The sequence below is a fragment of the Sus scrofa genome, chromosome 4, assembly GCF_000003025.6.
Source record: "Sus scrofa isolate TJ Tabasco breed Duroc chromosome 4, Sscrofa11.1, whole genome shotgun sequence".
Lineage (NCBI taxonomy): Eukaryota > Metazoa > Chordata > Mammalia > Artiodactyla > Suidae > Sus > Sus scrofa.
The window spans coordinates 80,449,436-80,466,025 of NC_010446.5; the positions used below are offsets into that span (position 1 = coordinate 80,449,436).

At 37.4% G+C, this 16,590-nt stretch overlaps 1 protein-coding gene and 1 long non-coding RNA gene across 3 annotated transcripts in view; one reads left to right on the plus strand and one right to left on the minus strand.

Annotated features, from left to right (window-relative positions):
- LOC106510093 overlaps positions 1-3,780 on the plus strand; it is a 262,329-nt gene extending 258,549 nt beyond the window's left edge. The window contains exon 3 of the long non-coding RNA XR_002343696.1: positions 1,397-3,780. This is a non-coding gene — a long non-coding RNA (uncharacterized LOC106510093). The remainder of the gene's footprint in view (positions 1-1,396) is intronic.
- PRRX1 (paired related homeobox 1) overlaps positions 1-16,590 on the minus strand; it is a 75,008-nt gene that overhangs the window by 21,754 nt on the left and 36,664 nt on the right. The gene's annotated exons all lie outside the window — the stretch shown is intronic.

Genomic DNA, 16,590 nt, shown 5'->3' on the forward strand with positions numbered 1-16,590 from the left:
GTTCCTTCTTGTACTGCCAAACTATGATGGAGAACAAGAATGTTTTATATTTTGTTCTTAGTACTACAACCTGCTACGTAATCTCTTGGTAGTTCTTTGAAATCTTCCACTGTTCACTCAGATTCCACTGACTGTCCACCATAAACCACCAACTCCCCTGACGTGGGAGTAAGGGAAATGGAGAATTATAGTTTATGACAGAGAATAAATAGCTAGGATGACCTGAAAAGATTCCAGCAAAAGTTTCCCAGTGAATGTTCTTGTTGTTTTTAACAAATGAAAACACCAGTCCAGATCATGTTGAAGGTGAGAAAAGAAACAGAAATAAGGGGAAGAGGGGGTCTGAGGAGCCTGGATCTGGCAAATGTCCTTCAGAGCACAAGTATAATAGAAAAAGACAGTGAGAGGGCTACAGAGACAGCTTGAGCGACAGCCCTCCAGCTCATCTGTCTTTGCTCACTAACCACAAACCATGAGCTCCCAGTTTTCCCCCCAAACACAGAACAGGACCCAGCACAGTCTCATCAGCAGCATGAGAGGAAATGTGAATGTCGTAGAGGTTCACAAATGTGGGACATCTGAAATACCAATGGTAAGGATTTTTATCAGACTCTGGACTCTGGTTGAATACAGAGAAGAGAAAGGAGTGTATTTTTATCATTGCTGGGCTGTCATCTTTCTCATAAAAACTGCTCTGTAAAGATTGATTTTAAAATGTACTATCCATTCTGTGGAAAGTTTCATTTGTGCCATATATTAGATTCCACATATAAGTGATATCATATGGTATTCATGGACTTTGAGAATAGACTTGTGGCTGCCAAGGGGGAGGGGAAGGGAGTGGGATGGATTGGGAGTTTGGGGTTAATAGATGCAAACTATTGCTTTTGGAATGGATTAGCAGTGAGATCCTGCTGTGTAGCACTGGGAACTATGGCTAGTCACTTATGATGGAGCATGATAATGGGAGAAAAAGAATGTATACATGTATGTGTAACTGGGTCACCATGTGGTACAGTAGAAAAAAAATTGTATTGGTGAAATAACAATAAAAAATTAAAAAATATATATATATACTGTCCAAGGATACTGATAGCCAACTGAATGTCAGGAAATACATAATTCTTTTGGAATTCTGAAATGTAAAGGATTCACCAAAATGCAGAATAAACACAGGATACATGGATGCATTTTTATCAAAATCGTGTTTCAAGTCCAAGGTGTTTACAGATTTCATGGATGATTAAGTTGCAAGTATGCAGTTATTGCCATGCTTTCTAATAAAAACAAAATGATCTTATTAATAGGTGAATTTGCACTTGGATTCATGAGTCATAAAATACTGGCAACACATGAAACCAGAGAAATTATCTAATTCAACTCTCTTATTTTACAGATGAGGCAAATGAGGCCTAGAAGAATGAAGGGATTTGCCTCACATCATAACACAGGTTGTGACTGAACCAAAGCTAGAAGCCAGGACTTCTAAGGACACTCCACTTTTAAGTTCAAATAACAGTATTTGCACAATCGCATCTTGTCCGTGAGAGGGACAATGACACATCAGAGATATTTTAAAAACCACTATCCGGGGAAAAAATTTTCTGGGAAAGATTGGTTTATTCATACTAGCTATATAAAGAGGGTTGCAGGAAGAGGGTGCATGTGTATCACATGTTGTTATTCTTGCCAGAAGAGCCATTAAAAAATGCAAACATTCTCATGTAGGATAGCTACTTTGATCCAGATGTTCTTGGATTTTCCCTTTCAAAGGCCTCTGTAAGTCCTTGCTTCATCAATTAAATATGTGAAGGATAACTTTAGCACAGTATTAAACCCTCATCTTTCATCTTCTCCCACATTCATATTAGTACTTTTCTTTCTTTCATTTTAGGGCCCAGCTCAAAATGTTTCCTATGACACGTCTTAATCCTACCTTCTGCATAAAACTTTGCTGAAAATGCCAATATACATTGATTTCTCCATATCTAAATTCCTATCCATATTTTAATACATAATCAAATACATTTTTAAAATTCTGGTTCATGTCTTTCTATGTAAACATATTGCCACCTCAAGCACTCAGATATTCCCATAAAAAAGACAGAGTCTTTTGATGAATTAAATAAAATTTGAAAGAGCTATAGCAGTACTGTGTATAGAAGCAATCCCAGAAAATTAGAACTTTGGTGATTTACCTAAAGTTTTAGAGGGCTGAATAATTTCTGAGTTCCAATTATTCCTTTTAACAGTGCATAGCAAATAATTAGGTTAACATTATCTTTTATGACTGGATAATTTCACCTGTGGAGGAAAAAAATCCTTCTACCATGTTCCTTTTTCAAATAGGTTTGTCATCAGTTTTAGAAATGGGAAAAAGCTATATGGTTCTGACCTGGTTGTAAAGGGAGGAATCAGTCCTTCATTGTTATTCCCTACAAGAAAAACAGATCTAAGATGAATGCATGCTTTAAACAAATAGCAACACACAGGAGGAAGAATCGCTAAAAGAGAATGATGGTGTTTCCTGTGGAACAAGGTGTTGGAATATTTATGAAGCACTTCTTCAGGAAAGAAAGCCCTAAGTCCTAGGGAGGAGATCCCTTATACTTTCAAACAGAAGTTAAAGGGAACAATAGTGCTGTCCCTGGCTCTGGTTTGAAATTCATTCTGAACTTCACTTGTGGCTACTGAAATTGTACTGAAGGGAGAGTGGAGAGGGCAGGGTGCAGTGCCATCCTCAAATAGGAGGACTGGGCAGCACCCCCGTAACTGCTACTCACTAAGGCCTTGTACTCACCACGCAGGCTCCAGTTCATTTCCTAAGACCCTGACCCTCTCCTGCTCTGTATCTGTGAGAGAAGACTTGAGATTCCAAATGGGTCAGCCAAATGTAATTTAAAGGTACAGCAAAAACATATTTTAGGAATAAAATCTGAAGCAAAAATGTGTTTCGTTTGCCTGAGTCACATCAATTTGGGAAGAAATCTGATGCAAGAAGATAAAACGCCAGCTTCAGTAGCAGAAACCAACCACCACATCAAAGCCTGTCATCTGCCTTTTGGTTGAAAACATGGCAGGCAAGCGGATCTAAAGAGCAACCCGCTGATCATTTTATGGGCATTGAAGAATGTTTTCAAAGGAACTTATATTGCACAACAACTACTTACTTTAATGGGATTTGTGTGGTTCAGGCCCTGTAACCTTTGGAAAATTGAAGGGAAGTATAATTGTAAAAGCCACTAAAAACTGTTTAGCTTTTATTGCAAGGCTTATGAAAAGCAGTGAGATACAGCCGTGGCATTCATTTGAGTTTCTTTGGTTACACTAAGCTCCAATTGTAATTAAGACAGCATTTTTTTTTTTTAATAAGTGCTCCGATAAATGGCACGTGGATGCCTTCACTGCCGTAATTGTAGACTGAGTTTAGCACATCCCGGTGACAAAGCCAAGTTCAGTAGCTCATCCACATCTTCTCAGCAGCATACCTGGTATCCTCCACCACTGAGTCCCAACAATGGTCAGCAGTGACCAGGTTTCAGCCAATACAAATGCCCAACTGTGCAGCTTTTATTCATCTTAGGGTGCATTACAGCTGACAGAACCCAAACTTTGCATGATGGTCTTTGATGAGTATAGTTTTTCCTTTACTGTCAAAACTTGGCATAGATACAGTTTGCTTTGGGTCAAGTATTAGTTCTAAACCCTAGAAAATAGTGTTAAACACCTTAAACATTTGGGGATATATGTTCTTCAGAAAATAAAATGCTCTAAAAAGTGTGAAATAGCATTTTTTAATGGTTTTCACCTAAAAGATGGCTCAGTGACCCTGGTAAATCTACCATGGTTTTATGCAGATACAGCTCAAAGTTAAACTCTCTCAGTGTAGCCAACTCTCAACTGAGACAGAAAACAATGGATAATGTGAGGTATCCTAATACAATTTGTACTGCTTTTGATTTCTTCATCTCACATATTTCCTTTCACCTCTCTAGGACCAACAGATTTCCATAGAGTCAAAAATGTCAACACAATCCATATCACCTTATCTACTTTAACACTCTTAGGACATTTTTCTGAAAGAATACCTGATCAGAACCCCAAGGATATCTGATATAAAGCAAGCCTTCCTATGCCGTCCTATATTGGAACCTTAGCTTTCTTTTGGGACTACGTTGATAATTTCCCTCATACTGTCTTTTTCCAAATGATTCTGAGTCTGTGTTATAGACCTCAGAGTACAAAGTTTATGTGTGTATTTACTTGAAGATCTTATCAATGCTCAGTGAATACAAGTTAATAATCAGACAGGAAATATTCATATGCTGGAATTATTATTATATGAGTTCAGTTACCAAAGAGAATAACTTCTCTTTTATAAAGACACAAACTGCTGGCTTCAGAAATGTAACCTACTTCCAATTTCTCTATGGATGAAGCACTTATTTACACACTTTTCCATTCATTTCTGGATGTCAAACAAAGAGGAAAATGAGAACGTTTACATTGGAGCCAAACACTATAATTGGGAGGGAATGCAGTGAGATAGGAAAGTTCATTGGCTTGGTAATCAGAATGACCTGTGTTCTTCTCTAGGCTCCTCTGCGTACCAGCTGTGTGACCTTAGGTAAGACACTTCACTTCTCTGAGCCTCAATTTTCAAAACAATAAAATGGAAGTAAGACTACCTACTTCCAAGGATTACTGGAAAAGTTAATGAACATAGAGAAGGTATACAGTCTGGCACATGGTAATGTTTTTGTAAGTGGTAGATTTACAGCTACCACTGTTTGTGCAATTTCTCCTTGGAGATGGACTAGTCAAAACCACTGTTCTTCCTTTTTTCTTCTTTTCACTGTTAATATCTATTTCGTTAAATCTCTATCATAGCATAATGGGAGAAAGTTGAAAAAAAAAAAAAGACCATTCAAATATGTTGATGTGGCTAAGTTAGGCTTGATTGAGAGCATAGTCGAGATCAAGGGAGCTTGGAAAATGAGTAAAAACTGCAAATCAGGAGTTCTCTCGTGGTACACTGGGTTAAGGGTCCAGCACTGTCACTGCAGCTCTAGGGTGGTTGCTGTGTCATAGGCTTGATCCCTAGCCTTGAAACTTCCATGTGCCACGGGTGCAGCCCCTCCTCCCCCCAAAAAAATTTTACAAATCAAAAAGAACTGAGACAGAACAGTAGACCCAAAATTGCATATGGAAATCATACATTGAGGTTTGTTCAAAAAGCCTCATTTGGGTCACTTTTTTGCTGCTAGCAAATTTGTGACTTTTTAACAAGGCAATTTTCCTTTCCCATTTCAAATTTTGACAAGAAACATTCAAAAAGCAGACAGATTCTAACACTCAAAGATAGGTAAGCAACTTGTACCTTTAACAAGTAATCTTACTGGAAAGGGGTTTAAAAAAATTAGGAAAAAGAAAGAAAACAGCCAAGGGCTAAAGCCAGGCTATGAAAATTCAATGGTTTCGCAGCCTGTTTGCCTTGGGTTGACTAATTTGGTTGCCACATGTCTAAAAACACAAAAGTTGGGTCATATTACTTAATATTTATTCAGTGACTTTTTTTTCTAAATGTCTGAGCGCTTTGGTGAATTCCAAAGGGATAAAAAGAAACCAAGGAAACAAACTTCTGGAAAAAGAGTGAGCTCTGCCTGCAATTTTAAAAGCTTCTAAACTTGCAATATTCCAGGTGTGTGGTCCCCTTGGAAGCACCCGGTACTTGAATAGGATTACAAACAGAGCTCTAGAGGGGCCATAAGCTCCTGCTTTCTTTGGGTAGCATTTTTCCTTTGTAGTGAGAATTGTGTAAAAGACATAACATCAATCTTGACACTAACAGAAGAAACTGGTGTCTTCATGGGAGGAAACCACCATAAGATTTCTTTTTAATGATTCCTTTTTTGGGGTAATAGATTTTAATGTCCTCAAGAAAATATTATTTTAAAAAAAGTTTGTTTGTTTTTTTTTTTAAATATACCTGGAAGCAGACAGCAGTGAAGAGATGTACATAATTAATGAGTCAGCTCAGTTTTTGAAAGGACAGTAGTGGTGGAACAAGACTCTTTTACTTGGATAAAAAGACACTTACGAGGCATTTGAACACTTGAAAATAGAAGCACGACTTGTACTTCCTTACACTTTTTCATCTCAAGTTAAAAGGACAGACGCCTATAGCAGAGAAAGCCACAGAGAAAAGAGAATTTCTCTTTAATCACAGTAAAGATGGAGCTAGGAATAATTCTGAGACACTATGCAGAGTAAATGAGGAGAGATGAAAAGGAAATTAAAGCCCTCTCAGGTGGTACTCTGGCCCCTGACATAAAACTAATATAGAACTGAAATGTGCCCAAATGGCCAGCATTAGAAGCCTGGTATATTAAAATAAGGTTTGAGTGAAGAGAAATTAAAATTCTCTTTCGAGAATTAAAAAAGCTGAAATGTAATCAGTGATTTAAAGTTTGACATTTTCCAAGAAATATATCATACTGTAACATCTCTAGGTTTCAAATTTCTTGTCTATAAAATGGGTTGCTTTAAGATACATGTTTTTAAAATTATAACAACTAGGTATATACATTTCCATCTACTCTGCTTTAAGTTCTGTTATGGAGCAATTGTGGAAAGAGCTTTAGATTGGAAATCAGGAGGTTCAGATCCTAATTGAGCAGGATTACTGACCAAATCTATGATGTTAGGCTTCAGTGTCCTTACTGGAAAAATTATAGGTTGGACTAGGTAACTAAGATCTCTTTCAAATCCAGTACTGTGGGTTTTTAGGACTTTTTTAAAAAGTATTTTCAGTATCTAGACCAATAGAAAACTTTAATAATTGTTTGCTTAAGGCAATGACTGAATCATGACCTTTTGTTTTTGTTATTGTTCTTGGTTTTACTCTGTTTTGTTCTCATCTTTGTTTTGGAAAACCTTTGGCTAATTTCATGCCTGGAGGAAGCTTGGGTGATTGACCTATTTCTCCATAACTAGACTACTCTGCCCAGATAAATCTCTGCCCAGAAAGTAATATAAATCTTTATTTTAAAAGAAATCAGTTCACCTAAGAGTACAATCTAGAGAAAGAAATCTGAAACAATTAATCTAACCTTTATACTTACTGAACAGGAATGAGTATAACTGCTATTTCTTTTATGATTTCTACTAACTTTGACCTCCTAACCATGGTTTGGGTGACAGAAGACTTACTGGAAACACTCTCTATCAACTATTTTAGACTCATTCCCAAGTTGATGCCACTAACAATGGTAACACTTAATCTTAACCTTCACATCCTCTCACCTTATTCATTCATTTGAGCAAATATTAATTGACCATCTACTACATGTGAGGCAAGTAGTTCTCTGAGAAACTGACAAATATTATACACTGTCTACCTTCAAGGAAGTTTATCACTAATGTGGGTAATGAAGCCACAAGCCCTTGAAAAGTAGGGTAACAACAGAGAAAAGATATTCCAATAGATGTGGTGCCCATCAGAGCCAGTAATGGGTGATGGAGGAAGGCAGACACACCAATGTGGGTGGTTAAGTAAGAAGACACGGTAAGCATGAGCCTTCCTCTGTCATGTGTAAAGTTCAGCATCCCTTTTCCAGCTGCATTATGACTTGGCATTCCATTCACCCCATTTGAGTCATGCAGCTGATGCTGGTGACAAATCACGCCTTCCTCGTTTCTCATTCACATTCTTCTTTGATCTTGTCTCTTGGTCAACACATCATAGGCCTTTCCCCTATCCACAGACTCTTTATATTGATGGCTCCTTCTCCTCCTCCAATCTTAGTTAATCTGTCAGCTCTTCATAGGAACCTTCTCTGATCACCAAGCAGAATTAGCATTCCCCTAGTTATTGCCCCTTCCAACATCCAAATGAACTAGCTGCTTTGTAACTTATGACAATCTGTAAAGATTTCTGTTCAATGGATCACACACCAGAATATGAGTTTGTGGGGTCAGGAACCTTTCCAACTGTAGTATCCCAGCATGTAGCATTAGTGCTTGGCATCCTTCAGCCTCTTTTCTTTGAATGACTGAATAGATATGTTAACTGTGCTTAGTGAAAATGCCTCTTCTGTACCCTTGCTCAGTTCACACTCAGCCACCAAACCTGACAGCCCTTTCAGGGATAGGTTTCTATAAAGTCTTGGCACACACATTTTCCTATTATGAAGGGTTACTGCATTCTCTCCAAGGCATGTAAATTCCAGGAGCATGTGGTATCCAGGTCTTTCATACATGTTCTTTGTACATGACTTTGTATCAGTAATTATCTTCCCAGTTAGAAGGAAACCTCGGGGCAGGTGAATAAAGTGTGTAGAACGTTGAGCCCTTACATCTCAATGGCACTAATTAAATGTTTGACTTTGGTAATGATGACACTTACGGAATTATTGAACATTTTAGTCATGACTTGATAAAATTATTTCTGTTCCAAAAATATAAATGCTTAGCTTTAGGTTTTATTTTCTTCTAGTTAGTCACTGTGTTTTCTGTTTCCTCTCACTGTTAAAGGAGCTTGGGCAAAATCATGACTAATTCATTCTTCAACATACAAGAACATTACTGTCTGTCAACCACACCTAAACCTTAATTATATAGTGATTTCCTCTCCCGGGATATGTAACTTTTGACTAGTAAGGAAGCTGATGCACTAAGGTCATATGAGAAAAAAAATGTTTTGGGCAAAGCACTCAAAAATCCATGTGGCATAATCTTATTCCACTGAATCATGTCCCCTGCTGTTGAACGGCCTTAAAGAACTACTTGTTAATAGGTGATTTTGTCTGCCTGGAGTGGAAACCTTTGAGTAATCGATGTGTCACTGTGACTCATGTCATGCCCACCACTTCCAACTCCCCATCATCTGAGAGTTGGCAAAGAGAATTTATACTGCTCAACTCATAACAGAAAGAAGCCAGGATGGAGGAAAGACCTAATAACAAGTTTTATTGATTTAAAAGAAGATAACTAGAAGAGTTCCCGTTGTGGCACAGTGGAAACAAATCTGACTAGGAACCACAAGGGTGCGAGTTCAATCCCTGGCCTCGCTCAATGGGTAAAGGATCTGGCGTTGCCGTGAGCTGTGATGTAGGTCACAGACATGGCTTGGATCCCGAATTGCTGTGGCTGTGGCGTAGGCTGGCAGCTGTAGGTTGGATTTGACCCCTAGCCTGGGAACCTCCGTATGCCATGGGTGCGGCTCTGAAAAGCAAAATAAATAAATATGAAAAATCGTTGCAATTCTCACATAAAAAAATAATAATAAAAGAAGATAACTAGAAAAGGATGATAACCAAGGGTCAGAACAATGGCTTTTTAGTCACCACCTAAATCATTCTCTTCCCTGACATTTGTTTTCAATGTGTCTTCAATCCCAAAACAGCCATTCTTCCTTTCACATCCTTGGGTCTTTTTACAGATTTTCCCCTATCTTTAGATATTTTCCCAATTTTTAAATTATTCTCAAGAAAGAGCTTTGATAACAATATGTTGAACCAAAAGAAAGGACAAACTACCATTTAATTCCACTAAAAAAGCATTCTTTACTGTCAGAACTTTGATTTGCTGGCAGTCTTATTATTCCTTCTCTATTCCCCTCCAATTCCAATTAAATTGTCACAGGGTTTGATGATAATGGCTAACTTACTGGGAAGCCAGTACCTTTAAAATAAAGTAATAAAGTATTTTAGGAGTAAATTGCAAGATTTTATGAACTTAGGGGATAAATAGGTGATAGATAGATAGATAGACAGACAGATAGATAGGGTACATAGGTGGGAGAAGAGATTTTGGAAAATCAAAATTTATAAATATAATGTTTGCCATAAATTGGTTGGAGAAAATGTGCTTGTGGTAACTGATTAGGTGAGTGAGACCATCCTCAGTTGCAGTTTTACATTTTTTTAATCTAGCCAAAGAGGGAGTTCCCTACAAGGAAACTGACTTCCTTCTTGCTATTCAGTTGTATTTTGCAGACCCCTGCTGGGTGCCTTCACTTTGTTCTATTTGGTTGTTTACATATTAAGGTTTTTCAGAGGTAATGGTCACATTTCCCTTGAGAGCATCACTACTTTTCTTTACTACAGATTCATCACTTTGGGAGCAAAGTTCATTGACTGGAGGACTATCATGACTTTTTTTCCTGGCGACTTCAGTTTTAGCACCAGTCTCAGCTCTTCCCAAAAGCCAAAAGGGCACAAATTTTATTTGCCACTAAGCCTACCTAGGTGGTCACCAAGTGACATCCATTTAGTTAACTTTTTGACTTGAGAGAGACTATTTTTTGTATAAAAGTTTACCTCTATTTAGTGATAGCCCTAGATCAGATTTATACAATAATGATTTTATATCCTTTCCTACATTTTCAGCAATCCAATGTTTATAAGTCTTTTCATATAATTTTATCAAAAAGACTTTATGTAATCAGCAATGGATGGGGGAGTACTCCAGTGGATTAGAAGTCAGACAACCTGGGTTCTTACCCTGTCTGATCCTGAAAATCATGTGATTTTTTCCCCCAGTCATGTGATCTTAAAAATTTAACTTTGGCAAGTTGGGTTGTTATAAATTAGGGCAAGTCAGACTTTTTACTATCTTTTCCTGATTTTAAATTATAAGTTTTTCTGCAAATACTTGACCAATGAATAAATCTCTGCTCTCAAAGAGGTATATAGTAAATAATAATACATTTATTTACTAATTACTCCAATTTTGGAATCTATGATTAATGACGTATTATGTAATTCCATGGATACACATTTTCATTATCAAATCTGCAGTGTTCCTGATGTTTTAAATAACATTCAAATATCAGGGTTATTTCAACATTGAATAGATGTTTATTGTCTTTTAGATAAACTTTAAAGAAAATGTTCAGATTTAGCAAGTATTCAAACAATTGAGATAACAGCAAAGATGAAAAGCCATTTATGAAAAGTTTTGGAATTTTAAAATAATCTAACATATAGAGAGTGGAGACATTATAAAAAGTCTGTGTATGTGTGTGTGGTGTGACTCAGCTCAGAGAATCCTGGGTTGAACTGCAACAGTGCTATAAACATGAGAACCAGAAGCAGATCCAATTGCTCAAGATGGAAACGACCAACCTTTGGCATTGTGAAAGATTTTACTTGTTTGGGCTTTCTGTGTAGCCCTCTAAAACTGCTAAGACCTATCATCATTACCTAGTCTCATGCCAGCTATGTTTGGTAACTCACTTTGACATATTAGTTTCTAGGTAGGAGCTCCCAGACAATGGCTCATGTGATATCAGTGCCAGCTGGATTCAGCTGTAAACAAAAAAAGTATTTTAAATAGATATTTCAGATGTTTAAAATTTAAATAAACCAAGGCAGAGTGTATAAAGTTCCAAGCAAGTCAATTGCCAAGTTGTGCTGGTGGTACAACCATGTGCTATATCAATGTGGTCTTAAATTGCTGCATAATGCAGACATAGAGGAAAGAAAGTGTCATAAAAGGAATAGAGGTACATTAAAAATGAATCACTAAGGATGCTCTTCCATTAAACTCTGATAGTTTATACGCTGACCCCCTCCCACTAGGACCCAAGTAGTATGTGAGACTTTGGAACCGTTGGCAGTATATGTTTCAAAGTGCAGACCAAAGCCACTAGGTAAGTTTTATGGGTCCCTCTAGAAAAGCAGTTTCTTGTCAGGGCTGGAAAAATAATGTTACAAAGGATCCAGTAACAACAGAATTTAGGCCTGTTAGTTAGATTCCAAGTTGACACTTCTTCCAAAAGAGAGCATCCAGAAAAACAATTTATTCCCCAGGCTGAGAGACCAATTCTAACATTTAAGATTAAGAAAAGTTTAGTGTATAGTCTATTATACACAGGATACAGATCTGTTGGGGCAAATCTGTCTAACATTTTATTCGTTTCAACAAAGACTATCATGACGGCGATTTTCTCCAAGATCATCCCTTGTGGGGGCTCAGGACAGGAGACAGGAAGATGTATGTCACTGGCTTTCCAAAGTCTAGCTTGCCTCTAAAAGTTCCTTTAAGAATAGAGTACGGCTGAGAAGGCAGGTTTGCATACAGTCCTATACAATGCCTGCAGTGACCAACGGCCAATAAATCAATTACATCTTGTGTACACTACTTAACCTTTGGATATGATGAATATTTGGAGTGTGTTTTTTGTGGTCTCATGCCAAAAGTTAACCATGGCCTAGAGATTTGTAAACCTCAGGAAAAGAACTAGAAAACTATATTCCCCACTTTATTCTCAGTGCAGTTGGAGAGACCAGAATTCTGTTAGAAACAATGTAATTGTGTTCATAACTTCTGAGGGTTGAGAGGTCGCATTTATATGGTGCCTTTCTTCCAAAGATCATAAAACACTACACATATGCTATTTCATTTATGTCCCAGTGTCTTTATAGTATAAGCAAAGAGCACTTAATACAATTTAAAGAAAAATACATTAATAATTTAATGCAGTTTAGCAACACTAAACAAAGTAACATTTATTTAATTGAATATGTGGGGGGAACCAGTGTTTAGTACCATTTGGAATTAAAAATGGCCAATGGGTGAGTTCATTAATTTTATCGTTAATTAAAATTTTATTTTGCTTTTCTCAGCCTCTCTAGATCACATTAATTATTATTTTTTTTAACTCGTACTAAGTGCTTGATTCACACAGTTGAGCACATTGTTCTACACTGTCATATTGTCTTCTTTGTTTTCTATATATTTTACTCTCAAAGGGAGAGACTGGTATGTATTGGAAATGACACTACAAGACAGAGCCTTGAGTGGCCATCCTGTGGCTGCCCTTCAGTATCATTCAGCAAACTCACATCCTTCCTAGGCTCCTGTTTCTTTACTAATGAATGAAAAAAAGAAGTCCTAACAAAATTTTTTAAAAAATCTTAAAGGACTGTTGTGAGGTTCAAATCAATTTTTTTCTAAAAATATTGTGCATATAAGAAAGATATTATTATTGTAAACTCTGTGAAGGCAGAGATAATATTTTGTACCTTTTTTACCTACTTTCCAGTATTTAATGTGATGTTGCATTAATATGATTTCCCAAGTATTTAATTAATATTTCTTAGTAACGAGCAATTACTGACTACTTACTATTTTCCAAGAATCATGGTAAAGTACTTTACATGGAGTATATTTCACTATCTTAAGAGGTCATGTAATCATTACCCTCATATTGCAGATGGAAAACTGAGGATGAGAGAGATTGAGCAGACTGACCAAGGGAAAGAATGCAGGGGTTATGAAACTTCTGGCCTAAAACTATAAAAAAGTGGAAGAACTTTTAAGAGGTGCATAGAACTTGTGAGCATGTATTGTGAACTTGAAACTTGAAATAGATAAATACACCAACTTGAAATAGATAAATACACCAACTCCTTGATATATATGACTGGGTTGCAATCATGTGATTTTCATAAGAGGTATTTACTTCACAGAAACATTTCTGAGCATTTGACTTGGCAAAATCTGCAAAACTGAAGTTACAACCTGCAAGATATTTCTATTCTTCTCCTGATCATCAAGTTACAAATTCTTCCCAGAGTCATGAGAGCATAAATCCGATTATACACAAGGCCAATGGGAACAAGATAATTGCATAGATCTAGTATCCATCCATTACATTCAGCATCATAAATCACCGGACTGCCACAACCTCAGCTTTCTGGAATCCCTGTGTTGTTTGAAATATTCTACTATTACCATTTATGGAAGAAAAATATTACACTGTCTTTGCCTGAAGTGCTAGCAAAATAAAATTTAAAATTTAAGTGTTTATCGTTCAGAGGGTGTTCATGTGGTAGAACAATGGAAAACAAGAGAAAACAAATCAAAATTTGATTTCTTCTACTGTGAAAATGGATGAGCACCTCAACCTAAGGAACTGGTTAGCTCCACTAACAAAGTAAGTCGAGTAGTCGTCTTTTTAGCTCTTTCATGATGGAAATTACATTTGTTAGCAGACATGTGTGTCTGCTTTTCCCTCATACACACCTCATACATATGCCAACTCCATAGGGGGGAGTCTGACAAATGTGCAATTCTTGAACAAAGCAAGCAAAGCATTTGGTCTGAGTTGGCATGGAATGATCAGTAGCCAACAAATTAAACTGAGTTCATGCCCAAGGCTTATTTGAGCCTTTAAACCATGACATTAAAATTAAATTGCAATTATGAAACAATTCAGGTTTCCCATCTTGTGTTCTCTTTCTATTCAATGTAATATATGTTTATTGAACATCTACTGGCTGGTGGAAGGTCAGTGGAAGGTCAATGTCCTCCACCCCCACAAAGAGCTCATAGTTCAGTGATAAAAACAGATATATAAACTTCAAAAAAATGAGCTAAGTAAAATAATGGAGGCATACACTGTAAAACCCCAGCACAAAGTAGGGATTAACTATATTTTACTAAGTGAAGAAATAGTTACAGAAAAGGAGAAGCTAATTGCACTGGATTTTTAAGGAAAAAATACACATTTTGACCAGGGGAAAGACTGTAATGGATGGAGCAGATTGACAGAAAGCAGTATCACTCATTCCTAATAAGAGATACTCACTTCAGTTATTCCTCATGCCAGCTCCATGAAGGAGCATGTCATTGTCCTAACATTACAGGTTCAGAAAAGTAGACACCTCAAGAATGCAGGGCTGGTAAGTGATATGATCTTGACTTTCTTATGTTGCAGAAGCTGAGTGTTGGGAACTTTAAGAAGAGGAGAAAAATTAAGCTGTAGTGAAACCAGGGCCAGATAGCAGAGGGCCTCTTACAGCATATATTTGGACTTCATCTTTTAGCACAGGGGAGACAGTAATGAATTTGTCAGCAGAGGAGTGGGTGACAGGAGCAGTTTTGCCTTTCAAGTAGCATCCTGGCAATTGCATAGAGCTTGGTTTTGGCCGGGCATGTGGCAAACATTGATGCTTTATAGATTCACAAGGTCAATGCTAATAATGTGGCCCATCCTGCTACAATTGTCAGGATGCTTTAGGTGCCTTTGATTCTTAAACTTCCACCATAATATCTCTGTCCATCACCTCCCACTATATTTCTTGTATGGACCTGTTTTTAACTCTTCTGCTCATCTTGTTTTCAATCTATGAAGAATATGTGTATCTGAGTTACCAATGGTGCAAAGTACAAATACAGGACATGAAGAAGAGACAATTTTTTCAATGTATGGGAGAGCTTTTAAGGACCTTTCCAAATGATCCAAATGTATATCCTAAAAGTCCATGCACCGTCTCCATTAGGAACCTTCAGTAACACCATCCATGAAAGGCTCTATGCTACTTGGAAGTGCCTTCACCTTCCAACACTCCACCTGAGACCTACTGAACTTCCTGGGCTCCTCAAGAGTCTCACTTTAAGCAACTGGTTTATTTTAAAAATGAGAATTTCCAAAAACATAGTATCAGATAACATATTGACTTCAGGGTATTTTAAAATTGCTAATCCTACTGATACATTTAAAACATGGCGCAGTGGTTAACGAATCCGACTAGGAACCATGAGGTTGCGGGTTTGGTCCCTGCCCTTGCTCAGTGGGTTAAGAGTCTGGCGTTGCCATGAGCTGTGGTGTAGGTTGCAGACGTGGCTCAGATCCAGCGTTGCTGTGGCTCTGGCCTAGACTGGTGGCTACAGCTCCGATTCAACCCCTAGCCTGGGAACCTCCATATGCCGCGGGAGCGGCCCAAGAAATAGCAAAAAAAAAAAAAAAAGACAAAAAAATAAAACAAAATAAAATCTTTCTTAAAAAAATAAAAAATAAAACATAATTAGCTATGAAAACTCTAGAAATGTATGCAATTGTACTTTGAGACAAACATATTTCTCATCATTCTTTTGTGTTGCTTTATTTTTAAAGGCAGCAACCCCAGTTCAGATCCAAGCAAGCCTATCTCCTTTTGATCTCACAGGAACCCTTATTTCTCTTTGTCATTCTCCAGCCCTTCTTTATTTTTCTTTTTCCTTTTCATGGGTCAAATTGGAGCTATAGCTGCTAGGCTATGCCACAGCCACAGCAATGCCAGATCCAAGCAGTGACTACGACCTATACCACAGCTCATAGCAGTGCCAGATCCTTAACCCACTAAGTGAGGCCAGGGATTGAACCCGAATCCTCATGGATACTAGTCGGATTTGTTTCCACTGTGCCATGATGGGAACTCCCTAGCCCTTTTTTTTACTATAACTTTTCCTCTAGTCTTGAAATGGGCAAACCCCTCAAGACCCTCTTCCCCAAATCCCACTGCTCATAAAACAGTTTTCCGTGAATTGAGAAAGTCGCCTTCTTGCCATTTATCTGGAGGAACTATGTGCAAACCACAGTTCCAGAATGGAACAGAGAAAGAAATGAGACACATTCACAAACTCAAAGAATCCCTTTCTTTTCAAAGAACTAAACATTTACCTCTCTGAAAGAGTTTTTCAATGCAAGAATAAAAATTAAAAGTAAAAAAATAAATAAATAAGCCTTATTAATGTTTACTGGAGAAACAGAAAAGCTTTTTCCCCAAGAAAAGTCCTTTCTGTACTGCCATTGGCAGC